Source organism: Apodemus sylvaticus, chromosome 16 (genome assembly GCF_947179515.1).
Source record: "Apodemus sylvaticus chromosome 16, mApoSyl1.1, whole genome shotgun sequence".
NCBI classification, from domain to species: Eukaryota; Metazoa; Chordata; class Mammalia; order Rodentia; family Muridae; genus Apodemus; species Apodemus sylvaticus.
In genome coordinates, this window is record NC_067487.1 from 6,207,885 (window position 1) to 6,222,392 (window position 14,508).

The 14,508-nt window shown below is 43.8% G+C and overlaps 1 non-coding gene across 1 annotated transcript; it reads right to left on the reverse strand.

Moving 5' to 3' along the window:
- Positions 1–2,928: 2,928 nt before the first annotated feature.
- On the reverse strand, positions 2,929–3,035 carry LOC127667206 (U6 spliceosomal RNA). Its single transcript, XR_007973845.1, has one exon. It is a non-coding gene; the product is annotated as a U6 spliceosomal RNA (small nuclear RNA).
- Positions 3,036–14,508: the final 11,473 nt, after the last annotated feature.

The following is a 14,508-nucleotide window of genomic DNA, read 5'->3' on the forward strand; positions in this document are numbered from 1 at the left end:
ACTCTTGGATGACAGGTGCCTGCCTGACTCAAAAGATATTTCCTAGTCATCATTTATGAACTTGGGACATGTGACATATTTAGGGAATGTGACAGACAAGTGACAGTACTAATGATTTTGCTTATGTGAATCACTAGTTTTCAGATCATGGCTTGTGTATGTGTATGTGTGTGTGTGTGTGTGTGTGTGTGTGTGTGTGTGTTAATGGAATAAATCTGATTTCTGAACAGCTCAGTGTAAATGAGAATGGGTCTCTTGGAGTTACAGGGTCAAGAAGCATTCGACAACCAATCAGACGCCACAGAGTATGAAACAGGCAAATGAAGATGACTGGTGGCTGAACATTCCTCCCGGGAATATTGTCCACAAGCCCCAAGACTCCTATGGGAGGAAGATATTCTTTCTTTCAGGGGGCAGAACCTTCACATCAAAGGATGACAAATGCATGACTCAGAAGAGAGAAAAGAAGAAAATGCATCAAAGAACAGCATCTGTGTGACTTTTGAGGTTGTTACTTTCCAATGCTCACTTCTTGTTTATCACAGGAAAGAAGTGAATTGTGCACAGGGCAGTCTGTCACAAGTAAGACCTCTGAGCCTCCAAAATGAACTTCCATTATATTTTTTTTTCCTACAGCCAAGTCCTTGAGGGAAAACAGGAGACTATAACACTGATCTGGGCAGCCTGGCTCCCCTGCTGTCAGTTTCTGGCCCTCTTAAAATTTATCTCAAGTGTCCAGTTCATATCTTCTGGATTTGACTTAATCAAAGCAAAACCTGAAGTTGTCAGAGGCTGTGGTAGGAGAGTGCAGGAAAGTCTAGGCTGCCTACTTCTCTGAGACAATGGTCTCCTCCCGATATCACACTCTATTCACTGTGGAAGAGGGGCTGTCAGGTAAAGCAAGACAAATGTGATCTCCCGACTGATTAGTCCTCAGATACGAAGTCAATGAGCTCATTATCTTCATTGCTGCAGCCGCACTGCTAATGTCAACAGATGCTATACGAAGACCACAAGGTAGCAATTAAATGGCTCTCTGCATTAGACGCCAGTCTCCAGAAAGCTCTATGCCTGTGTGGATGGATTGGGGATGAAAAATAAAGCAGACTGTGTCCCAGGAGTGACTAAGATGAGAGCTTTCTGTTCTCAGTGCAAGAAGTGGCCTTATGGGTGCTGGGTCTCTGCACACCAGGGCCAGCTTTTAGTGATAACCTGAAAAGCATTCTGTATCAAAACTTAAGATGGCAAATGTCACTACATGCACAGGGGTGACTTGTCTCTCCAGGAAGATATCATAATGAGATATTCATGTTTCTGGCTCTAAACGATGTTTATTTTTCTGTCTTTCCTTCCTTCCTTCTTCCTTCCTTCTTTCATTTCCTCCCCCTTCTCCTTCTTCAGAAGCCTCTATTTAAGAGAACAAGCTTCCAACATGGATCATGGAGTTTCGTTAGTACAAGTTTGGGGATAAAATAGAAGGCTTATAACATCCACTGTGCACAGATGTCTTTAAGTTTGGGTATAGGAGCTTTGCAGTGTGCTGGGGAAGGAGGGGCAAAAGCAGTCAGAGAGACACACAGATGGTTGATCACCTGCTCCCTCCCCTAGGGTCTCAGCATAGTTTACATTTGAGATAGAAAGAATATGAGCACATGGATTCTTTCCTGAGGATCAACCATCAAGAGCTAAAGAGAGAGGGTGTGTCCAGGGAACCACACACTTCAGCTTTAGGTCTTAAGACTTCTCATGAAATTAAAATGGCAAAATGAGATTACTCATTTCAAAAACTACACCAAGTGAGCAGTCAACTTGATGTAAAAGCAAAGAGGGCAATATTTGGCTTGCTGGCTGTTGGGCACTGCAAGAGGTCTCTTTCATCTCTAATTAGACAATGCTCATGTTGAGGACAATATGTGCTTTGATGACTGTCCATTAGACTCCTTGCAAGCAACTCTAAACATATAAATTATGATTCCACAGTAGCCTGACAACTACAGATAATGATTCAGGAAGCTGAGCCAAATGAAGCCAGAGGATGCTCGTTGCCTTGTTGATATGCCCAACACCTCTCTGCAGGCAACAGTCGAGACAGGGATGGGCTTTGGAGTAATCAGGGAATGGTGGCACCGATCCAATTTTAAAGAATGAGTCTCCATTCAGGAAGCAATAGTGCAGCCTCACAGAGCAGTTTTGAATTGTTTTCATTCCTCTCCAAACATCCACGCCAGTGAAAAGTTTCTTTAAATACTATTTTAAGCTCCTCATTTTGATTATTTGTGTGATGAGTTCAGAAGAATGGGAATGGGAATAGAAAATAATAATTCATGAGATACAAGATGGGATTTTATTACTTTAGTTTGTGTTTGTGCAGTGTGTGTGTGTTTGTGTTTGTGCAATGTGTGTGAATGTGTTTGTGAGAGTGTATGAATGTATGTGTGTGTGCATGTGTGTGTGTATGTGTGTGTGTGTGTGCGTGTGCGTGTGCGTGTGTGTGTGTGTGTGTGTGTGTGTGAAGCCAGGGGTCAGCGGGAGGCGTCTCCCTTAGTCACTTTCTCCCTTACTCTTTGAGAGAATTCTTTAAAGGACCCTGGAGTTCTCTGCTGTGGTGAAATTTGCCTGTAAGCTCAATGGGGTTTTAGCTATATGAGCAACTATATCTAGATTTTTATGTGGATGATAAAGATCCAAACTCAGCTCCTCATGCTTGAGTGGCAAGAAGTTTATACACTCAGTCCTCTCCTCAGGATCACCCTTATTCACTAAAAGCATACACAGGCACCTGAGGAAAAGAAGGCCCAGCAGCAGGTCCAGAGTTGAACCCAGCTCAAGGGAGGACCCAAGGCCTGACACTATTACTGAGACTATGGAGCACCCATAATAAGGGACTGCACTCTGGAAGACCCAAGGAACAGCTAAAGAGTCAGAAGCAGATATTTGCACCCAATCAATGGACAGAAGCAGCTGATCCTTGTGCAGGGGCCAGGCTAATCTCTGTATCATTCCAATTTTAGTATATGTGCTGCCGAAGTGAGAACAGTCAAATATCTTTTTTGTCAAAATTTTCATCACAGAACATAAGAAGAGTGACTCTCCATGGGCTACCAACTGAAGAATCCTAAATTCCTACCACATAGACTGACTGGCCTAAGGTCTGAATTCTAATGTTGTTCAGGTATAACTGTAAGAAAGGATATTAATGCAGAAATGGTGCAAAGGGCCTTAACAGACTAATATTCTTCCAGTCTTGTTTCAGAAATGATTGAATCTGAACTAATGCCATTAAATTGTAAGGGCAGTAAGTTTGAACATAGCTAAGGTATAAATATTTACCTTAAAATGGGGACACTGGAGTTTTAGGGCAGTGGCAGCTGCGGCAGCAGCAGCTGGTCCAGCGGAAGGGCTATCAGCAGTGGAACCAAGGTGACAGGGTCCAGGCAGGCCTTGTGCCTGCTACCCCTGACCTTTGCTGGCCAGCCAGGCTGCAAGCGGTGGCAGATTTACAGAACCTTTCACCCCACAGAAGTTGCATCAGAACTCTGTCTCCCACCAGTTACGAGAGTCTCTCCGCCATCTTGGATCTCAGGCGACAGAGAAATCAGACAGATTGAGGTACACAAATATAACCCAAGGCCAACATCGCAGGAGTCTAAGCCCAACAGGCTTTGGCCTGCACCCAGGCCCTGGGCTGTTCAGGGAGCCATCGGTGTTCAAACCCGGCCAGGAGGTTGTTTGCCCAGCCCAGGGCGTGCGCCGCCATTTTGACTACAGGATGCCAGAGAGTTCTAGCAGGCAAAGTCAGCTAAAAGTCATAGCCCGAGGCTAACAAAGCGGGGGTCTAAGACAGACAGGCCTTGGACTAACCCCAGGCCCTGGGCTGCTCAGTGGGCCATCTGTGTGCCAACCCGGCCAGGAGGTTGTTAGCCTAGCAGACTCTCCTGGCACTCTCAGGGAGCGCACGCACACTCCTCCATCCTGGCCACCTGACAGAACCAATTAACAGTCATACCCTAAGGGGAACTTTGCTCAGGCCTTAGCCTGCCAGGCTTTTGCCTAGACTCAGGGCCTCAGCAGCTAGGCTAGCCTAGTGTTCACCAACCCAGTTGGGAGATAGGATTCCCAGCAGAGTGACCAGCACTCAGAAAAGGTCCCGCAGCATAGACCATCAGCACTCACTGAAGGAGCCAACGGGCACCGCCTGGTTCACACAGACAACCTGTGGCACGGCACACTAGGGCTCCAAGAGCACCCAAGAGGAGTATAGCACAAGAGCAATCTGTAACAGGGGAAACCCAGTCATCCAGTGTTGCAGAAATAGCCCTATAGCCTCACAAGAGGCACAAATACCAGCCAGAGACAAGACCAACTAAGGCCAGAAATAACAAGATGGCAAAGGGCAAACACAGGAACGCTACTAACAGAAATCTAGGCAATATGACAGTGTCTGAACCAAACTCTCCAACATCAGCAAGTCCTGGTTACACAAAAACACCAGAAAAACAAGATTTGGATTTAAAATCACTGTTCATGATGCTGCTAGAACACAAAAAGGGCATAAATGAATCTCTTAAAAAAATACAGGGGTTGTTTTGATTTGCGTTTCTCTAATGACTAATGATGTTGAGCACTTCTTAAGGTGCCTCTCGGCCATTCGAATTTCTTCAGGTGAAAATTCTTTGTTTAGATCTGTACCCCATTTTTTAATAGGGTTATTTGGTTCCCTGGGATCTAACTTCTTGAGTTCTTTGTATATATTGGATATTAGCCCTCCTTACAACAGTCAGAATGGCTAAGATTAAAAATTCAGGAGAGAGCAGGTGTTGGCGAAGATGTGGAGAAAGAGGAACACTCCTCCACTGCTGGTGGGGCTGTAAGATGGTACAACCAATTTGGAAATCAGTCTGGCGGTTCCTCTGAAAACTGGACACGAAACTTCCAGAGGACCCTGCTATACCTCTCCTGGGCATATACCCAAAGGATTCCCCGGCATGCAATACACATACTCCATTATGTTCATAGCAGCCATATTTATAATAGCCAGAAGCTGGAAAGAACTCAGATGCCCCTCAAAGAAGGAATGGATACAGAAAATGTGGTATATTTACACAATGGAATACTACTCAGCAATTAGAAACAATGAATTCACAAAATTTTTAGGCAAATGGTTTGATCTGGAAATTATCATCCTAAGTGTGGTAACCAACCAAATGACAAAAGAATACACATGGAATGCAATCTCTGATAAGTGGATATTAATTAGCCCAGAAGCCCTGAATACCCAAGGCACAAATCACATATCAAATGACTCCCATGAAGAAGTATGGGGAGGGTCCTGATACTGGAAAGGATTGATCTAGCATTGGAGGGGAATATAAGGACAGAGAAAAAGGAGGAGGTGATTGGAGAATGGATGGAGAGAAGAAGGTTATTGGACATATGGGGAGGGGAGATCCAGGAAAGGGGAAATCATTTGGAATGTAAACAAAGAATATAGAAAATAAAAATATTTAAAAAGAAAGAAAGAAATACAGGGGGACATGAATAAGCTAGAAACCCGTATAATAGAAACACAAAAATCACTTAAAGAAATTCAGGAGAATAAGGTTCAAGAGATAGAAGCCAATAAAGAAGAAACACACACGCACACACACACACACACACACACACACACACACACACACACAAAATACTTAAAGAAATGCAGGAGAAAGTGAGTCAAACAGCAGAAGTCATGAAAGAGGAAACACAAAAATCTCTTAAAGAATTACAGGAAAAAGGATTTCAGCGGCGGCGGCAGCGGCAGTGGCAGCAGTGGCTGCTCCAGCTGAAGGGCCATCAGCAGTGGAACCAAGGCATCACAGGGACCAGTTAGGCCCTGCGCCCACGACCACTGACCTTCGCTGACCAGCCGGGCAGCAAGCAGCTGCAGTTGTGCGGCGCCTTTCCTGCACGGAGGCCACTTCAGAACTCGGCCTCCCACCAGTCGGGAGAGGTGCATCCATCTTGGTTCCGTATTCCAGGGATCGGACTGAGGTACACAAACATAATCAGAGGCCAACACCGCGGTGGTCTGAGCCCGACGGGCGTTGGCCTGCACCCAGGCCCTGGGCGGGTCGGGGGGCCATAGGGGTGCCAACCCAGGCAGGAGGTTTTTTTGCCCAGGCCTGCGAGCGCGCCGCCGCCATTTTGCCTGCAGGACAACAGAGAGCTCAGGCGGGCAGACCTGTAACAGGCATAGCCTAAGGCTAACAAAGCGGGGGTCCAGGCCCCAAAAGGCACAGGACTGACCCCAAGAACTGGGCAGCTTGGTGGGCCATCTGTGAGTCAACCCGCCCAGGTGATTGTTAGCAAAGCAGACTCTCCCGGCGCTTTCAGGGAGCGCGGGCGTGCACGCCCGCCATCCTAGTCACCTGGCAGACCCAATTAACAGTCATAGCCCTAGGGGAACTTTGCTCGGACCTTGGCCTCCCAGGCTTTTGCCTGGACTCAGGGACTGGGCAGCCAGGCTAACCTTGTGTGCGACAGCCCGGTTGGCGGATCGGCTGCCCAGCGGAGTGAGCGGAACACAGGGGAGGTCACAGAAGCATACACCGTCGGCACTCCCTGGGAGTGCACAAGGGCTCCATCTGCTCCACAGACACAATCTGGGGCAAGGCCTCAGGCAGAAGCCCTTAGCTCTACTCTCTCCGCTTCCGGATCCAGATCAGTCTGGGCGGCAGCATTACATCTCCAAGTCCTGCAAGTGGCTAGCTGGGCTTCCGGGCGGCCAGCTGGGAGAAGTCAGTGTGCTCCAGTGAATCCAGCGGGCACCAGCGGGAGCCTTCGGGTGCCTGCTTTGGGATCAGAACAGCCTGGGCACCAGCACACTGTCTACAAGCAGTGCAGGAGGTAAGCTGTACACCAGAGGCCAACTGGGAAGGGGCAGCTTGCACTGGTGAGTCCAGCACTGAGAAGATAAACTAACACCAGTGAGAACTAGATGGCAAAAGGCAAACGCAGGAACGTCACTAACAGAAATCAAGGCAATATGGCAACATCTGAACCCAATTCTCCTCTACCAACATGTCCTGGATACCCCAGCACACCAGTAAAACAAGATTTGGATTTAAAATCACTGGTCATGATGCTGGTACAGGAACACATGAAGGTCATACATAAAGAAATTCAGGAGAAAATGGATCAAAACTTAGAAGCCCTTGCAAGGGAAACACAAAAATCATTGAAAGAAATCCAGGAGAATACAAAAGCCAACAAGGAGGAAATGCAAAAAACACTTAAAGAAATACAGGAGAACTTTGGTCGAATAAAAAAAAAAAAAAAAAAAAGAAAATGACAGGAAGTAATAATCACTATTCCTTAATGTCTCTTAACTTCAATGGACTCAACTCCCCAATAAAAAGACATAGATTAACAGACTGGATAAGGAAACAGGACTCTAGATTTTGCTGCACACGGGAACACACCTCAATGTCAAAGTCAAAAACTACCTCAGAGTAAAAGGCTGGAAGACAATTTTACAAGCCAATGGTCTCAGGAAACGAGCCAGAATAGCCATTCTATTATCAGATAAAAATGACTTTCAACCTAAACTCATCAAAAGAGATACAGAAGGACACTTCTTGCTGGTCAAAGGAAAAATCCACCCAGAAGAACTTTCAATTCTGAACATCTATGCGCCAAATGCAAGGGCACCCTAATTCGTAAAAGAAACTTTACTAAAGCTCAAAGCACACATTGCACCTAACACAGTAATTGTGGGTGACTTCAACACTCCACTCTCCTCAATGGACCGATCAGGAAAACAGAAACTAAACAGGGACACAATAAAACTAATTGAAGCTTTGTACCAATTGGACTTGACTGATATTTATAGAACATTTCACCCTAAAACAAAAGAATATATCTTTTTCTCAGCACCTCATGGTACCTTCTCCAAAATCGACCATATAATTGGTCAGAAGGCAGACCTCAACAAATATAAAAAGGTCGAACTAATCCCATGCCTCCTATCGGATCACTATGGAGTTAGAGTGGTCTTCAATGGCAACAAAAAAACCAGAAGGCCCACATACACATGGAAGCTGAACAATACTCTACTCAATGATACCTTGGCCAAAGAAGAAATAAAGAAAGAAATCAGAGACTTTTTAGAATTTAATGAAAATGAAGGCACAACATACTCAAATCTTTGGGACACAATGAAAGCAGTGCTAAGAGGAAAACTCATAGCCCTGAGTGCCTCCAAAAAGAAAATGGAGAGTGCATACACTAGCAGCTTAACGACACACCTGAAAGCACTGGAACAAAAAGAAACCAATTCACCCAGGAGGAGTAGAAGACAGGAAATCATCAAACTCAGGGCTGAAATCAGTCAAGTGGAAACAAAGAGAACCATACAAAGAATCAACGAATCCAGGAGCTGGTTTTTTGAGAAAATCAGCAATATGGACAGACCCTTAACCAGACTGACCAAAGGGCAGACAGTATCCAAATTAGAAATGAAAAGGGGGATATAACAACAGAAACTGAGGAAATTCAAATAATCATCAGATCCTACTACAAAAGCCTATACTCAACACAACTGGAGAATCTGGACAAAATGGACAATTTCCTAGACAGATACCAAATACCAAAATTAAATCAGGACCAAATAGATCATCTAAACAGTCCTATAACCCCTAAAGAAATAGAAGGGGTCATAGAAAGCCTTCCAACCAAAAAAAGCACAGGACCAGATGACTTCAGTGCAGAATTCTATCAGAAATTCAAGGAAGACCTAACACCAATACTTTTCAAACTATTCCACAAAACAGAAACAGAAGGAACACTACCCAATTCCTTCTATGAAGCCACAATTATGGTGATACCAAAACCACACAAAGATCCAACAAAGAAAGAGAACTTCAGACCAATTTCCCTTATGAACATCGATGCAAAAATATTCAATAAAATTCTTGCCAACCGAATCCAAGAACACATAAAAACGATCATCCACCATGATCAGTGGGCTTTATTCCAGAGATGCAGGTTTGGTTCAATATACAGAAATCCATCAATGCAATCCACTACATAAAAAAACTCAAAGAAAAAAACCACATGGTCATTTCATTGGATGCTGAAAAAGTATTTGACAAAATTCAACATCCTTTCCTGCTTAAAGTCTTAGAAAGAACAGGAATTCAAGGCCCATACCTAAACCTAGTAAAAGCAATATACAGCAAATCGGTAGCCAGCATCAAACTAAATGGAGAGAAACTTGAAGCAATCCCACTAAAATCAGGGACTAGACAGGGCTGCCCCCTTTCTCCTTATCTTTTCAATATTGTACTTGAGGTACTAGCTTGGGAAATTCGACAACATAAGGAGGTCAAAGGGATACAAATTGGAAAGGAAGAAGTCAAACTATCATTATTTGCAGATGATATGATAGTCTTCCTAAAAGACCCAAAAAACTCCACTAGAGAACTTCTACAGCTGATAAACAACTTCAGCAAAGTGGCTGGTTACAAAATCAACTCAAGCAAATCAGTAGCCTTCCTATACTCAAAGGATAAGCAGGCTGAGAAAGAAATTATGGAACTGACACCCTTCACAATAGTCATAAAGAGTATAAAGTACCTTGGGGTGACTCTTACCAAACATGCCAAAGATCTGTATGACAAGAACTTCAAGACTCTGAAGAAGGAAATGGAAGAAGACCTCAAAAAATGGAAAAATCTCCCATGCTCATGGATTGGCAGGATTAATATGGTTAAAATGGCCATTTTGCCAAAAACAATATACAAATTCAATGCAATACCCATCAAAATCCCAACTCAATTCTTCATAGAGTTAGAAAGAGCAATTCTCAAATTCATCTGTAATAACAAAAAACCCAGGATAACTAAAACTATTCTCAATAACAAAAGAAATTCTGGGGGAATCAGTATCCCTGACCTAAAGCAATACTACAGAGCAATAGTGTTAAAAACTGCATGGTATTGGTACAGTGACAGGCAGGCAGATCAATGGAACAGGATTGAAGATCCAGAAATGAACCCATACACCTATGGCCACTTGATCCTTGACAAATGGGCTGAAAACATCCAATGGAAAAAAGATAGCCTTTTCAACAAATGGTGCTGGTTCAACTGAAGGTCAGCATACAGAAGAATGCGAATTGATCCATCCTTGTCTCCTTGTACTAAGCTCCAAATGGATCAAGGACCTCCACATAAAGCCAGACACTCTGAAGCTAATAGAAAAGAAACTGGGGAAGACCCTTGAGGACATTGGTACAGGGAGAAAATTTCTGAACAGAACACCAATAGCGTATGCTCTAAGATCAAGAATTGACAAATGGGACCTCATAAAATTACAAAGTTTCTGTAAAGCAAAGGACAAATCAGCAACCAACAAATTGGGAAAAGATCTTCACCAATCCTACAACAGATGGAGGGCTAATATCCAATATATATAAAGAACTCAAGAAGTTAGACTCCAGAAAACCAAACAACCCTATTAAAAAATGGGGTACAGAGTTAAACAAAGAATTCTCACCTGAAGAACTTCAGATGGTGGAGAAGCATCTTAAAAAATGCTCAACTTCATTAGTCATCAGGAAAATGCAAATCAAAACAACCCTGAGATTTCACCTTACACCAGTCAGAATAGCTAAGATTAAAAACTCAGGTGACAGCAGGTATTGGTGAGGATGTGGAGAAAGAGGAACACTCCTCCACTGCTTGTGGGGTTGCAGATTGGTACAACCACTCTGGAAATCAGTCTGGAGTTTCCTCAGAAAACTGGGCATGTCACTTCTGAAAGATCCTGCTATACCACTCCTGGTCATATACCCAGAGGATTCCCCAGCATGTAATAAGGATATATGCTCCACTATGTTCATAGCAGCCCTATTTATAATAGCCAGAAGCTGGAAAGAACACAGGTATCCCTCAACAGAAGAGTGGATGCAAAAAATGTGGTATATCTACACAATGGAGTACTATTCAGCCATTAGAAACAATGAATTCATGAAATTCTTAGGCAAATGGATGGAGCTGGAGAACATCATACTAAGTGAAGTAACCCAGTCTCAAAAGATCAATCATGGTATGCACTCACTAATAAGTGGATATTAGCCTAGAAAACTGGAATACCCAAAACATAATCCACACATCAAATGATGTACAAGAAGACCGGAGTGGCCCCTGGTTCTGGAAAGACTCAGTGAAGCAGTATAAGGCAAAACCAGAACAGGGAAGTGGGAAGGGGTGGGTGGGAGAACGGGGGAGGGAAGGGAGCTTATGTGACTTTTGGGGAGTGGGGGACCAGAAAAGGGGAAATCATTTGAAATGTAAATAAAATATATTGAATAAAATAATTAAAAAAATAAAAAAAAATGGGAACACTGGCTTTGAGATAGGTGTAATGAGGTAGCCAGGATGATAGACTTAGAAAAGCTGACTAAAAACAGAAACCAGCAATCATGGAATATGCACAAACATGTGTAAACCCCAACTCAGCCAGGCACATGCCCGCAAGTAAATATTCAGAAGAACTTACTACAGCCTAGTTTCCTTCCTGCTTATTTCCCACGTATAGGTTAAGTTGGTCACCTGTGACATGAGAGCTCCTCTTCTGTATGTGAGACTGTCTCAGAGGAAGAGATGTTATCCTCTGCCCTGGCTATGAACAGGAAGACTCCTCATGCCAGCATCATCCCTCTACTACAAGGAGGCAAAGACTATAAGTCACATTCAAAAATCCATTCCAGCCATCACATCTACATATGGGAAAAATGATGCTGACCTAAGCATCTTCTAGGTGTTCCACAGATAAGTCCAGGAGGACAACTGGCTGCTAGGAAGTCCAAATAGTTAGGAGGTTGTACTCTTCTAGTACCTTACCTGGGTTTGTCAAGACTGTGGGAAAACACTTGTTTCCTTCTGAGACTACTTGGATGTAGGTCAGGTACTGTTTCCTTTCAATTACTATCTGGTACCCCAGCCAAGGTGCTGCTTTCAGCCTAGGCAGGATAAGGACTGGTGACTGTCTTATGTTTGGATATGTCTGTGCTTGCTTTTGGTATACCAGTAGCCACAAATCATCATGGAAGGGAGGTTAAGAGCAGAGAGGCTGTTAAAGTGCACACATCCATGCCCACCATTCAGAAGGGTTTTGTATCACCATAATACTGCTCCAGAAGATGGGGAAAGTGATAACCCACTATGCACAGAGGGTTTCCTTTCAAATACTTTTGCATGTAAAATGCTTTGGTTTAGATTGACTTAAATACTGAAGCTCATGTGAACATGTTTACAATGTAACAGAATGGATACAATGGGGACCAGGCTTCTCTATGGATAAAAGCCAAGATGAGACAGCTGGTGAGTCACAGTATGCAGGACTGTATGTATTCTTGGCATGATGTCATCAGATTCTGTTCAGAGAAATGGAGAACTTCTTTCAGATCAGCTATAAAAGGAAGAAAAGTCTGACTTAGTTATTCAGGGCCCCTCTCATTCTGGGTGCTAGTTTCTTTGCTAGGCACATAGCCCACAGCCACACTTGGTACATACAAATGGCCCTTCTTCGGTCTTTTTGAAATTCTCCTGGTTGTCAGTAATTCTTGGGTATCCTGCGAAAACTATTTGTTCCCCAGCTTGTGAGGAAGCCAGGCTCTTTGTGCTCTGAAACTCAGTACAATGTGGAGTGGCAACTTCTTAAAGGTAAGCATAATCAAATTAATTCCATATGCTCATCATATTGGATCCTCTGCTAAAGACACATTGTTGAACTGACTCTCCGAGGCCTAGTAGGGAGACATGTGGTATGGGGTTCAGACTTCATCTTTTGTTTCTTGGCCTGGGCCTTGGTCTTGGCCTTGATCTTGGTCTTGGTCTTGGCCTTGGTCTTGGCCTTGGCCTTGGCCTTGGCCTTGGCCTTGGCCTGGGCCTTGGCCTGGGCCTTGGTCTTGGTCTTGGTCTTGGTCTTGGTTTTGACCTTGGCTTTGGCCTGGGTCTTGGTCTTGGTCTTGGTCTTAGTTTTGTCCCTGGTGTTGCCCTTGGTCTTGGTCTAGGTCTTGGCCTTGGTCTTGGTCTTGACCAGAGGTACAAAGCTCTCTTCACTCCAACATATACTGGAGTAGTTTTGGTTCTAGAGATCCTTGAGTATCCATAGCAGAGCATGGGAACAAGAAACTACTTCTAACAGAACCAAGTGTATAGAATGCGGATGAAGCATAAAGGGGAGATTGCCCTGGTCTCTCTGTGGTGTCTATCTCTCTACCTCTCTGCCACTCTGCTTCTCTGTCCCTGCTTCTCTCTTTCTATATATGTATGTGTATGTGCCTGTATATGTATGCACATGAACATACATAGCTACATGTATATGCATATGCTTGTACATATGTATATGTTTTAGTGTACATATATGTGAACACATTATGCATATATAGGTATATACATAGATGCATACATACATACAGATCTTAGGGGCAAAGCAACAATGCTATGTTTACAGAATTCACCTGTGTGCTTCAGAAGCTGGGAATTTGCCCAACACCTTCTCTTCTGCTGAACCAAGCTCACTTTTCAGCACTGACTTTCTCTCACATCAAATTTCAGCTTGAACTCTACTGCAGAGCAGGTGGTAAAATCAGATATGTCCAAGAGATCTGGGAAGGATCCCAAAGAAAAGTACAGAGGAGAGAGCCAAGCTAGAGTCTGACTTTCAGGGGATCCAGCTGCCCCAGTTTCTCTGTAACTCCAGATGGGAACCCTTCCCAGACCCCAGAAAATCACCCAGGATGACCATAACCTATGAGATACAGGGAGATTCCAAGTCCAACTTGAAGCCACAAATGAAGTGAAGAGCTGCTCAGACAAAGAAACATTGGAGAAGAGATAGTCTGGGCACACATCTACAGGAAGGAGAGGCAGGGAGGGCTAGGAAGGTCTTCCTGCTCTGCCAAGCAGGTGAGCATCCCTCCATCTCATTTGTCTACAGTAATGACTTCTAACGCCATTTCCACTCTTCTAACATGTGACATGACTTTATTCTTTTATAAACAGTATTCAATACTTTTGGGTTTTTATAAGTACTAAAAGGATTTAAATTATACTTGACATGTTAGGAAGAGATGTTGTAGAGAAAGAAATGAACTGAAACCTTCTGATCAGGAAGTTCCCAGGAGCAATCAGGGCCAACCTCTAAACTTAAGATTCTGTGAAAAAAAATTTAAGATAGAAGGGGTTGGAGAGACTAGTTATAGGTAACAGCACTTGCTGCTCTTTCAGAGGGCATGGATTAAATAACCAGTCCCTACATGGTAGCTTATAATGATCTGTAACTCCAGCGCCAGGGAATGTGATGCCTTCTTCTGGCCTCCATGAGTGTCAGGTATTCACATGCTGCAAATGCATGCTTACATGCAGGCAAAACACTCATCCAGAGAGTAAAAATTGATAAATCTTAAAAATAAAAGGAGAGTAACTGAGGAAAACACCTAGAGTTGACCTCTGGCCTCAC